General features: G+C 43.2%; 1 protein-coding gene and 1 long non-coding RNA gene across 5 annotated transcripts in view; one reads left to right on the top strand and one right to left on the bottom strand.

Annotated features, from left to right (window-relative positions):
* The window catches only part of LOC146394562 (uncharacterized), a 965,202-nt gene that overhangs the window by 870,586 nt on the left and 81,745 nt on the right, over nucleotides 1–12,871 (top strand). The window contains exon 7 of one of the 4 annotated variants that reach the window (XR_014835334.1): nucleotides 38–4,619. The exons of the other annotated variants lie outside the window; for them this stretch is intronic. The gene's annotated coding sequence lies outside the window, so the exon portion shown is untranslated. Of the gene's footprint in view, nucleotides 1–37; nucleotides 4,620–12,871 lie in introns of those variants that run through there. 4 annotated transcript variants of the gene reach the window in all.
* Nucleotides 11,351–12,871, bottom strand: part of LOC146394564 (uncharacterized) — a 504,529-nt gene continuing 503,008 nt past the window's right edge. The window contains exon 12 of the long non-coding RNA XR_014835337.1: nucleotides 11,351–11,490. This is a non-coding gene — a long non-coding RNA (uncharacterized LOC146394564). The remainder of the gene's footprint in view (nucleotides 11,491–12,871) is intronic.

Consider the following 12,871-nt stretch of genomic DNA (forward strand, 5'->3'; position numbering starts at 1 on the left):
AAAATTTTTTAATTTTTTTTTATTTCTTGCTTCTTAGGGCCTCACCCAAGGCAGTTCCCAGACTAAGGGTCGAATCGGAGCTGCAGCTGCCAGCCTACACCACAGCCATAGCAACTGGGAATCTGAGCCGCATCTTCAACCTATACCACAGCTCATGGCCATGCCGGATCCCCGACCCACTGAGTGAAGCCAGAGATGGAACCCAAATCCTCACGGATACTAGTCAGATTCATTTCTGCTGCACCACAATGGGACCCCCCCCCCATCTCTTTTTATATATTCTCGTTCCTAGAAGCAAGTCACAGGTTCCATCTACACTCAAAGCCTTGATGGTGGCATGAATCTCTGCCATGCCTCCAGGGATGATGTATTGATTTTGATTTACTATTTTCATAATTAGGGATAGTCTTAGTGGCATCCGCTTGGCCTTTCCTACCATAATAGTCCTTTCTGTATGTGTCAGAGAACCAATGCGGTGATTCTGAAAGTTGCTGAGTATATCTATTCAAAGTATATGTTCTGAAAATGGAGAAATAACTCCATGAGGGGTGTGGGTACTCACTGGGGCCACTGTGAGATGGACGTAAGCCCAAACTCCACTGGTCACTTGACCTTTGGCCTCTACAAGTCTTTACTCTGACTTTATTGGCAACATTTTTGGTCTGCTAGGACTTGAGTCTAGTTATGGGTCCAGAAGCAGAGCAGTGGGGGTAGGTTCGCAAGAGGATCAGCAGTGCCTTGCAGGGCAACTACCTCAGAGGAAGCCATTACGGCTTCTCCAGGCAAAGGAGGGCTAACCATTCAGGCAGGGATGGAAGGGCTGCTTCTACGGGCAAAGAAGGCTCAGTGGAACTTCAAGGTTAAAGGTCCCCAGTTTAACCAGGATCTTCCCATAGGGCCCCTTTCCAATTTTTCAGAATCTCCTTCTTTCCCAAACAATGTCTTAACTTCATTTTATTTTATTTTATTTATTTTTTGCTTTTTGGGGCCACATCTGCAGTACATGGAAGTCCTCAGGCTAGGGGTTGCATTGGAGCTTCAGCTGCTAACCTACGCCACAGCCACAGCAACTCCACAGTCAAGCCCCGTCTGCGACCTACACCACAGCTCACGGCAACGCCGGATCCTTAATCCACTGAGCGAGGCCAGGGATTGAACCCACATCACATCTTCATGGATGCTAGTGGGATTCGTTTCTGCTGAGCCACAATGGGAACCCACCTAACTTTATCCATAGAGACACCTCAAGCTTGGGAATTCAGCTTGCCTAGTTCAGCCCCTGGCTGGGAGAGACTCTGCGTCTGGTTTTCAGAAATCTTGGCCCTTTGGCTATAGATGATAAGGATTTCCTTCGATCTAGACATAGAGGCTTGCAGGTCCTTCATGTGGACATTAAGCTGGGAATTCAAGTCCCTGAGTTCATTTTCTCCCCCTACGTTCTGCAGCACATTTAGGAGCAAACAGCCAATTCCATTACAGTCCTTAGTTTGACTAAAATGTTCTAGGCATCAAATACATGGTCAGCTAGAACCTTGCCTTCCATAAGGATTTGACTAGGAGTACCCAATGATGGTATTTTATGTATCTCTAGTGCCACATCATGCCACTGACCACTAGTACCTGCCTTACCACTTAAAACTAGCAAGATTAGAAAACCAATTCTAGAAGACTCAAAGCCAATTCAGAGAACTCCTTCTTAAGATTCTATACCTCTGGAATTACTCTTTATAGCAAAATCTGTATTGGTTAGAGCTTTATCAGAGAAGCAGAACAACTAGGATCTATCTATGTCTATATATCTAAATCCATACCCATATCCATATCTACATCTATAACTATATTCATACCCATGTCCATATCCATAGCCATATCTTTATCCATATCCATACCATAATCTATCTATATCTATAACTAAATTCCCATATCCACTTCTATATCTAACTATATTCATACCCATAGCCATATCTCTATCTGTATCCATCCTCATATCTACCTATATCTACATCTACATCTATATCTATATCCATGCTCACACCTATACCCATATCTATCTACATGTAATTTATACCCATGCATGTATCTATATCTATATCCATGCCCATATCTATATCTATATATCTGAGAGAAATCTGTTAAATGGAATGGGACTTAGGCGATTGTGGGAGCTGGGTAAGCAGTCTCTGGAAGGCTGTCTTCTCCACATAGGATGCTAGAGGTTCAAATCCCTAAGGAGGCCATCAGGAAGGGAAGATCGTAAGTAGACTAGAGCCACCATGCTTGAGCTGGAACCCCATGGGGAAGGCTCAAACCTGTGTCAGTTATTGTGGCCTCTGACTTTGGCGATGAGGGTATCCAGTAGAAGTGGGGCTCTCTGTCATAGAGCTAAGCACCTACACCCGTCCTGGGAGTTGAAGAAGCTAAAGGAGGATCAGAGGAAGGGAGGGTACTTGCAGGCCCAGCTTCTGCTTCATACCAAGGAGGTGAGTCAGCAGCTCAGCTCCAACATGGGTGAACTATAAAATGGCCATGGCTTCCCCTCCAGCCTCCCGATCTCCTACAGATCTCCTTTGCAGCTGACCTGAACTAGAAACAAACAAGAGCATGAATTCTGGGAGATGGAGTACAGCCTAGGCAAGCTGACACATTACAAAGCTCTCACAAGATAGTTCGTGCAAAGTAGGAGTCAAAGTAAACCCACACTCAATTGAAAATCTGAACCAAGCTGGGAGAATTTGTAGTTACAAAGACTACGAAATCAGTTATAACCTTAAATGGGTCAACACCATATTAAATATCTAAGAAACTTCAGAGAGCCAGAAATTAAAAGTATGTCATATATGAACACAAACTGTTTTTCTTCATTAATGAGGTGGCATGGGGATTTGTCTGGCACACATTTATGACCCCTTGTATGTGCAAAATGATCATAGCCAAAGCAAAATGTTTAACAGAAAGATAAATTTAATGTTAACAAGCACATTTGATAATTGTCCCAGGAAAGATTATAGGTAATTGGATGGAAATGTTTTTCAAGTATCGATGATAGTCAGCATTTTAAATGTGCCACGGAGACATTTAGCTCAGAGATGCAGCAAAGCAGCATCAACTCTCATGTCAGAACAAAAGCATTCAGCTTTTGATGGTAGAAGATGCTGAGTATTCACTCCATTTGCAATGGGGATATCTCAACTTTTCCTCTAAGATTTCCAGGAACTTTCCTGAGGCCTCATGCAATTCATGCAGTCATCCAACAAAAATGTATTGAGCCACCATTATGTGCCAGGCACTTTTCTAGGCACATTCTCTATACAGCAGAGAAGGAAACAGAAGCAGGCATAGAAACTGCTCCCAGGCAACAAGCTGTCCAGTGAGAAAACGTAGACAGTGAATCAAAAAACAATAGATATCTAGTTCTGATACGTTTTATGAGAGACAAGATGGCAGGATAAAAAGACAGCATGTATGATGTGGGGTGCTAGTGCCTTTTTTTGGATCAGGTGTTCAGGGAAAGTCCTATAAAAAGGTGACAGATAAGCAGAAATGTGAATCGGGTGAGAAAGTGAGGGAATGAAGATTTTTTTTCTTAAGAGGGGTCATTTTAGGGAGAGGGAATCATAAATGCAGAGGCTCAGAAAACAGGCACTGTTGGCATATTAGAGGTCCAACCAGGAAGACAGAGCGCCTGGGGGAGAATGAGCCAGGGAAAGAGTCGGGAGATGAAGCAAAGAGCGATCCAGGGGCCAGTCTCGGAGACCATGGTTAGGATTTGCTTCTGAAAGACAAAAGAAGCCAGCAGACCATTTTAAACAGAGTGTGAGGATCTGATTTTTACTTTAAAAGGATAGTTCTGTTTGTTTTGTGGGAGACAGTGAAGGAAACAAAGAGAGTGATGAGGAGGCTTTTGTAATAATCCAGGAGAAAAGGGTGGTGAGGATGGAAAAAATAAGGAGAAATGGTCAGATTTAGGTCTATTTTAAAATAGAGATTATGATGGAGAAAACTCTAATTTGTAAAGATCCATGTACTCCAATGTTCATAGCAGCGCTATTCACAATAGCCAAGACATGGAAACAACCTAAATGTCCATCAGCAGAGGAATGGCTAAAGAAGATGTGGTCTATCAGTGGAGGAATGGCTAAAGAAGATGTGGTCTATACGTTCAGTGGAATACTACTCAGCCATAAAAAATGAAATAATGCCATTTACAGCAACACAGATAGACCTAGATATTATCATACTAAGCAACATAAGTCAGAAAGGGAAAGACAAACACCATATGATATCATTTTTCATCACTAAAAGATGACATAAATGAACTTTTATAAGACAGAAACTGACTCACCAACATAGAAAACAAAGTTATGGTTACCAGAGGGAAAGAGGAAAGGGAGAGGGATAAACTGGGCATTTGGGATTAACATATACCACACTACTATACATAAAAGAGATAAACAACAAGGACCTACTATATAGCAGAGGGAACTATATTCAATATCTTATAGTAACCTATATGATCTATACTGGAAAAGAATATATATGTGTGTGTGTGATGTACATCAGAAACTAACACTACAACATTGTAAATCAACTAGACATCAATTTATAAAATTAAAAATAAATGAATTAAATGAAATAGAGATTATGAGATTTGCTCATAGACACTATCTGGGGTGAGAAAGAAAAGGCAACAGGTCAGTGCAATAGCTGCGAATTTCACGTTTGCCTTTCTCTCTCTCTCTCTTTCTCTCTCTCTTGCTCTCCATCCTGGTCTCTTTTACTTCCATAGAGTCATCTCTTACCTCCCTCCAAGCACTCGGCATCCTAACACTAGTTTTCAGCCACCTAAAGTACTGACCACACAACCAGCCCTATGAACGCAACATCCAATCCAACTCTACCATTTTTTTTTATGGCTTTTGTCCTTTTAGGGCCACACCCACAGCGTATGGAGGTTCCCAGGCTAGGGGTCTAATCCAAGCTATAGCCGCTGGCCTACGCCAGAGCCACAGCCACGCCAGATCCAAGCCTCGTCTGCGACCTACACCACAGCTCACGGCAACGCCAGATCCTTAACCCACTGAGCAAGGCCAGGGATCGAACCCGAAACCTCATGGTTCCTAGTCGGATTCATTTCTGCTGCGCCACAATGGGAACTCCCCAACTCTAGCATTTTTTATACTTCTCTTTTTTCCTGTAAAACCCCTCTGCGCCCCCTTTCTGCCTGTTCCCTATTCAATGTTCAAATTACCATCCCATTCAAAACCGGTATGCTTTGAGACTAACTTTTTCATGTATGAGTTAAGCAGAAGGCATCTGATGTAATTAATTTATATTCAGGTAGAAATGACTAATAACCTAAATTAAAATAGTATTCTTAGGGAGGTTATTTTAAAGAGCTTCAAAATCACTCAAATCAGTCCTTTTTTGTGTGTGTGTGGTGAATAAATACTCTTAAGGGATGACTGTTCTATGATCACATGCAAATTACACTTGGTTGCTGGCCGCCCCCCAACGCGGGTCTTAGGCTGACTTGCTCAGGGCTCAGGCTTTATAAAAAAGGAAGGCAGAAGGAAATGAATCATTGTTTTTGAAGAGCAATTCCATCACAGCTTGCTTATCGTTGTTAACGAAGGAAGAAAAGAGGTGGAAATGCGAACAAAGCTCCTAAGAAATGCAGAGATTTTTTTCCCTCTTTGGAGCTAGCGATTCTGCAGTCCCCTCACAGCAGCCCATCTTGGCATAGATGCCCAGTGCAAGGCTCAGCATTTAACCTGCTATATTATCTGAGTCGGGGTGATGCTGGGCTCTATCTTCATTTTGTCACCTTGAATTATCCACTGACAAGGCTGGTATTTCGTTTCTATCATTTTCTTTTTGTAGAGTAAATTTCTTGGTGGGAGTGGAGGGGGGAAGAATCTGGATATTTTTGTATCAAACCTGGCTTAGCTATATAGTTATTTAAGTCAAAAAGCATACTTAAACTAAAAAACCCTCATTGCTTGCTATCTCTTTTCATTTGGGAAGATATGAACAAATAATCTTACAGGTTTTGTAGCTGGATTCAGGTATCCATTGAGTAACCACACATAAACAAGCTAGAGGCAGTTTCATCCACTTCGATTCTGTCATAGCAATAAAGGCATATATTCTTAGAACCACCCGTCATCTCAAATGGAGGGTGATACATAGAAAAAAAGCTGGCTGTGCTATGTCAGACTGCTGGTTGCCAATATAACATCCACTTTGGCTTTCTCAGTTAAAAATCCCTGAATTAATTGGGGGAGATAATAGAGCTAGCCAGAAAATTATATGTCCTAGTCTATTATGCTTCTAGGTTTGGCCAGGTGACTAAAAACCTGCCCAATGAAATATAGATGGCGTTATTGGGAGGAAATTTTGGAAAAGCTCCTTCAAAGGGAAATAGCTTGTGCTTTCTCCTGCGTTTTCCACTTTGAGCTTTTTAACCTTGAATTTGATGAAATTACCAGAGCTCTTGCAGCCGTCTTTGATCACGAGGCAACCTTGTGGACAGGAGCTATTTGCTAAGGATATCATAGCAAAAGAGAGGAGGACACTATATCCTTGATGATTATGGATCCTCCATGCCAGGGCTTCAATGACTATCTTTAGACTTCTTTTATGAAAGAGAAAGATAAACTTATAGATCTTTTAAGTCGCTATTATTGAAAGTCACTGTTATGAGCAGCCACATGTATTTCCTAAACAGTACATTGGTTGACAGCATACTGACTCGTCTCTGGAAGCCAAGAAGATTTTGCAAACCGTAACATGCCAATTTCAATGTATATTTTTAGCTTCCTTCCCCAGCTACACTTGCCATTGTTCAATAAACTCATGAACAAAGTGGCCATGGTGGCAGGGATGGGGGTTATGCATGGGCTCAGCAACGTGGACTCCCACTCATCCATGCTGACCTCAGCCACTGCTGAGTATCCAATCTGTCAGCATCAGAAACCAATGAGTCTCTGATATGCATCATCCGTAGGGTAATCAGCCAGCTATCTGATAGCAGGTTGATTACACTGGACAGCTTTCATCATGGAAGGGACAGTGTTTTATTCTTCCTGGAACAGACACTTAGTTTGGGTGTGGATTTTCCTTCTCTGCATGAAATGCTTCTAGCAAAACGATCATCCATAGGCTTACAGGATGTTTTATCCACCATCCATGGTTTCGTACGCAGCCTTACTTCTGAGAAAGGAGCTTACTCCCTAGCAAATAAAGTGCAGCAATGGGCCCAGGCCAAGGAATTCACTGGTCTAATCATGTTCTTCCCTATCCTCTTTTTTATTTTTTGCCTTCACCCTTGACCATCGGAAGTTCCCTGGGTCAAAGATCAATCCCACACCACAGCAATGACCCGAGCCACAGCAGTGACAATGCCAAATCCCTAACCCACTAGGCCACCAGGGAATCGTGTTCTTCCCCATCCTAAAGAAACCGGCTTGATAGAATGGTGGAATGACCTTCTGAAGACATTACAGCACCAGCTAAGAGGCAATTCAGTTGGCTTTCCATATCCATTGGTTCAATAACCAAGGATTCACCCAAACATTTTAAAAAATTCCAGGAGTTCCCGCCATGGCACAGCGGAAACAAATCCAACTAGCAACCATGGGGATGCAGGTTCGATCCCTGGCCTCACTCAGTGGGTTAAGGATCTGGCGTTGCTGTGAGCTGTGGTGTAGGTAGCAGACGGGGCTCGGATCCCGCATTGCTGTGGCTGTGGTGTAGGCTGGCAGCAACAGCTCTGATTAGACCCCTAGCCTGGAAACCTCCATATGCCGCAGGAGCAGCTCTAGAAAAAGACAAAACAAAACAAAGACAAAAAAAAAAAAAATTCCAGACAGTCCCCAAAAGCAAAACTTGAATTCTCCGTGCCAGCAACTATTTACATAGCATTTACATTGTGTTTACAACTATTTACATAGTATTTACATTGTAGTAGGTATTATAAGGAATCTGGAGATGATTTAAAATATATGAGGATGTGTGTAGGTTACATGCAAACACTATGCCATTTTATATAAGGGACTTGATTGTCCATGGATTTTGATATCTGCAGGGGGTGTGGAACCAATCCTCTGCAGGTACCAAGGGACAAGTGTACCTTGCAGGACTAAGCAAAGTCCTCCAGGAGGCTGTCTATGCTCTAAATCAGCATTTGATACATGGTGCTTTTTCTCCCTTAGCCAATATTCATAAACCCCAGGAATGGACATGGGAGTGGCCTCTCACACCTCTAGTGATGCACTAGTGAAAATTGTGCTTTCCACCTCTGTGACTTAAGGCTCTGCTGGTCTAGAGGCCTTAGTTCCAAAGAGAGGAATACTTTTTTTTTTTTGGTCGCCCCACAGCACATGGAGTTCCCAAACCAGGGATCCAATCTGAGCTGCCATTGCAACCGAGGCAACGCTGGATCCTCAACCCACTGTGCCAAGCTGGGGATCAAACCTGTGTCCCAGTGCTCTAGAGATGCCACCGATCCCGTGGTAGCACAGCAAGAACTCCCAAAGAGAGGAATACTTTCACCAGGGAACCCAACAACAATTCCTCAGAACTGAAAGTTGAGATTACTGCCAGGCCATTCTGAATAAGCAAGCAGAGGGGAGAGGGGCTTATTCTGGACAGGGTGACTAGTCCCGATCACCAAGGGGAAGTTAGCTTGCTGCTACAATGCAATGGGGGCAAGGACGAGAATATCTGCACTAGAGCAGATCCTCTGAAATACTTCTTGGCACCCCCACATCCTATGATCCAACTTGGTGGAAACTACAACAGCTTCATTCAGACAGGGTCCCTAATAACCCAGACCCTTCAGGAATGACGTTTTGGATCTCTCCTCCAGGTAAAGAGCCAAAAGAAATGAGGTGCTTGCTGAGAAATAGTTATAAATATCCACTATGGCTGCATGACTGTTGCAGAAATGAGGACTGTAATAGTTATTAGTTTTTCTTCCTTATTTAATATTTTAACTTAATAATTTAATTTTTCAGAGTTCCTGTTGTGGCTCAGCAGTAACAAACCCAACTAGTATCCGTGAGGACATGGGATCGATCCCTGGCCTCACTCCGTGCGTTAAGGATCTGGCATTGCCGTGAGCTGCAGCATAGGTCACAGATGTGGCTCAGATCTGGGGTTGCTGTGGCTGTGGCTGTGGCATAGGCCAGCGGCCGCAGCTCAGATTTGACCCCTAGGCTGAGAACTTCTGTATGCCATAGGTACAGCCCTAAAAAGACCAAAAAAAATTAATTTTTCATATAATTTAATAATTGGAGAGCTTAATTTCTTTCCCTCTGTCATCCCCTTATCTTCTAACATAAGACCTTTTAATAGTTGACAACTTTATATCATATTTAAGTTTTGCAACACAAAACAGGAAGTAGGAATGAATGAGGAGAAGAATGGGAGTTCCCATAGCATCTCAGCAGATTAAGAACCTGACTAGTATCCATGAGATGAAGATGCAGGTTCAATCCCTGGCCTCGCATAGTGGGTTAAAGGATCTGGCGTTGCCGCAAGCTGTGGTGTAGGTTGCAGACATGGCTCAGATCTGGCATTGCTGTGGCTGTGGTGTAGGCTGGTGGCTGCAGCTCCGATTCGACACCTAGCCTGGGAACTTCCATACGCTGCAAGTGTGGCCCTAAGAAGAGAAGGAAAAAAAAAAAAAAAACAAAGAGAAGAATGCATGTCAACCAAAGACACTAAAGAAGCTCTGTCCCCTTCTGGGAAAAGGAGTAGCACGTTTTTCGCTTTATGTAGCATAGTCTTTCTGTGGAAATGAAGTCTGGTTCAAGGAGATATATGTGAGTTCAAAGTCACATTATGGAAGGCAATCTCCTTTCCTCAAAGTCCATCAATTTAAAGGCTAATCTCATCCCCAAACACCTTTATGGAAACATCCAGAAAGTTTGACCAAACATCTGGACACCATAGCCCAGCGAAGCTAACACATAAAAATTAACCATCACGCTGGTTCCCAAGCTCCTTCCTGGGAAAATGGAGTTCTGTCCTGACAGAAAAAGCAGTGGGAATGAGTTAGGCTGTGGAGAAGGTTGCTCGAAACCACTCGAAATCCTGCAAAGGCTGTTTGAACTGTACCCATCAGTAGGCACACATGCAGCCACTGAAAAGAAACTATTTGGAAAATCAATTGTTTCCTGTCATGCAGCTTTTCTCTCCACAGCTCACTCCCCACTCTGTGTAGACAATTTAATTCAACCTGTAACAAAATAAAGCTACAACAAATAGAAGTACTTTCACATTCCCACTTTCTGGGACTAGAAGATTTGGATTCTGACACAGAATCCATCTCAAATCTGAATACTCAAAGAACTTGGAGTTCCCTTGTAAAGCTGAGCTTATAAAGAAAAACCACAAGACTTTTGAAAAATACTCTGGAGTTCCCGTCGTGGCGCAGTGGTTAACGAATCCGACTAGGAACCATGACGTTGCAGGTTCGGTCCCTGCCCCGGCGTTGCCGTGAGCTGTGGTGTAGGTTGCAGACGCGGCTTGGATCCTGCGTTGCTGTGGCTCTGGCGTAGGCCGGTGGCTACAGCTCCGATTCGACCCCTAGCCTGGGAACCTCCATATGCCGTGGGAGCGGCCCAAGAAATAGCAAAAAGACAAAAAAAAAAAAAAAAAAAAAAAAAAAGAAAAATACTCTGAGCAACATAAAAGGGCCACTTGGGGATTCAGAATAAGTGTATCCATGCGAAACTGTTTTATACCAAGAAAAGTTACGCTTAAAGAAAAGTCTCATTTGCATCCTCAATAAGACTTGTTGGAATTCTGTACTCATTGAAAGAACATAATATAACATTAGACCCAGGTGTATTCAGATAAATAGGAGGATTACTAAATTTAAACATGTAATAGAGACAGTAAAGAACAGATTGAAAAATGCAAAAAAAAAAAAAGAATAGTTCTCAGAACAATAACGAAAAGGAAGAAGAGATGAAGAAACAAAGCTTATGGATACAATGAATAAAAATATAAGGGTATGTTTTTCACATTTTCCAGAAAATCAGATGATGCGGATTAAATGTAATAGAAATTTGCAGCAAATATTGCGTTTTCCCTTCTAGATCTACTCACCCTGTGCTCTGTCCTGCGAAGATGATCTTTACAGATGGCTTGGAGGGACTTTGCATGGGGTTCAGTCTATGAGAGGCACTGGCAGGAGATGGGAACGCAGGAGGAGAGCAAGGCCCAGGCATCTATCCCTCCAGCGGGCCGCTAGTTAGGTGGCTGTGTTCCCCTACTGAAGATACTCACCCAGATGTGCTCCAGAGCTTTTTCTTTTCTTTCCTTCATCTTCTTCTTCTTCTTTTTTTTTTTTTTTTCCTTGTCTTTTTAGGGCCGCACCTGCAGCATATAGAAGTTCCCAGGCTAGGTGTTGAATCGGAGCTGCAGCTGCTGGCCACAGCCACAGCCACAGCCACACCAGATCCGAGGCTCCTCTTCAGTCTACAAAACAGCCAAAACAGCTCTCAGCCACGGTGGATCCTTAATCCTTAACCCACTGAGAGAGGCCAGGGATCGAACCTGTGTCCTCATGGATACTAGTTGGGTTCTCTACCACCGAGCCACAATAGAAACTCCCTCTATAGCTTTTTTTAAGTCCTGGAAACTGCTCCTTCCCGCTGCCCTTTCAGTCCCAGCAGTGATGATGAATCCCCAGCTGTTTGAATCTAGGAGCTTCACCATCCCTTTGGTTTGCTTTAACCCTTTCTACCTTTGTAACTCATTAAAATTATCTTATTTGAAAATTCCATCATTTTTATACTACTGGGGTTCTGACTGATAGAAGCACTAATTTAAAAAATAATAATAGCAAGAAGAGAGAAAAAACTTGAGATTTCTTTTTCCTTTTCTTTTTTTCTTTTTATGGCCACACTTTCGGCACATGGAAGTTCCTGGACTAGGGGACCAATCAGGGCTGTAGTTGCAGCCTAGACCACAGCCACAGCAACACTGTGACCCAAGCCACATCTGTGACCTACACCACAGCTTGTGGCAACACCAGATCCTTAACCCACTGAGCGAGGCCAGGGATCGAACCCACATCCTCAAAAACACTATGTCAGATTCTTAACCCGCTAAGCCACAACAGGAACTCCAAAACTTGAGGTTTTAGATCAGAGTGGTCCATTTAGTTGGACAGTTAATGAAAGAGGTTCTTACTTTGAAATGAAAAAAAAATTTTCCCGAGGATAGAGCAGAGGACAGGCAAGGGGGAAAATAAGTTACCCGTGATAAAATAATTTTAAGAGGTCAGGCTGGTATCAGACTTTTCTTCTGTAATACTAATTGTCAGAAGACACCGAAGCACATCAGCAAAATTTTGAGAACCCACCTAAGCTATGGTTCACGGGACAGAAAGTCATTTACAGCCAGGCAAGAAGTTAGAAAGTGTGCCATTCACAAATAGCTCTAGGTAAGGTTTCTAAGAAAAAGGATAAATTACAACAAACCAAAACGTGAATCACAGGGAGTTCCCATTGTGGCTCAGTGGTAACCAGCCCAACTAATATCCATGAGGATGTGAGTTCCATCCCTGGCCTCACTCAGTGGGTTAAGGATCCAGCATTGCTGTGAGCTGTGGTGTAGGTCACAGCCATAGTTCAGATGGCGTGTTGCTGTGGCTGTGGTGTAGGCTGGCAGCGGCAGCTCGGATTCAACCCCTGGCCTGGGAACCTCATATGCCACAGGTGTGGCCATTAAAAAAATAATAAAGTGTGGGAGTTCCCGTCGTGGTGCAGCGGAAACAAATCCAACTAGTATCCATGAGGATGTGGGTTCAATCTTTGGCCTCCCTCAGCGGGTCAGGGATCCGGTGTTGCCGTGA

Source organism: Sus scrofa, chromosome X (assembly GCF_054392235.1).
Source record: "Sus scrofa isolate SSC_HxYL_T2T_F1_AM1 chromosome X, Sscrofa_HxYL_maternal_Yorkshire_Landrace_v2.0, whole genome shotgun sequence".
Taxonomy (NCBI): Eukaryota; Metazoa; Chordata; class Mammalia; order Artiodactyla; family Suidae; genus Sus; species Sus scrofa.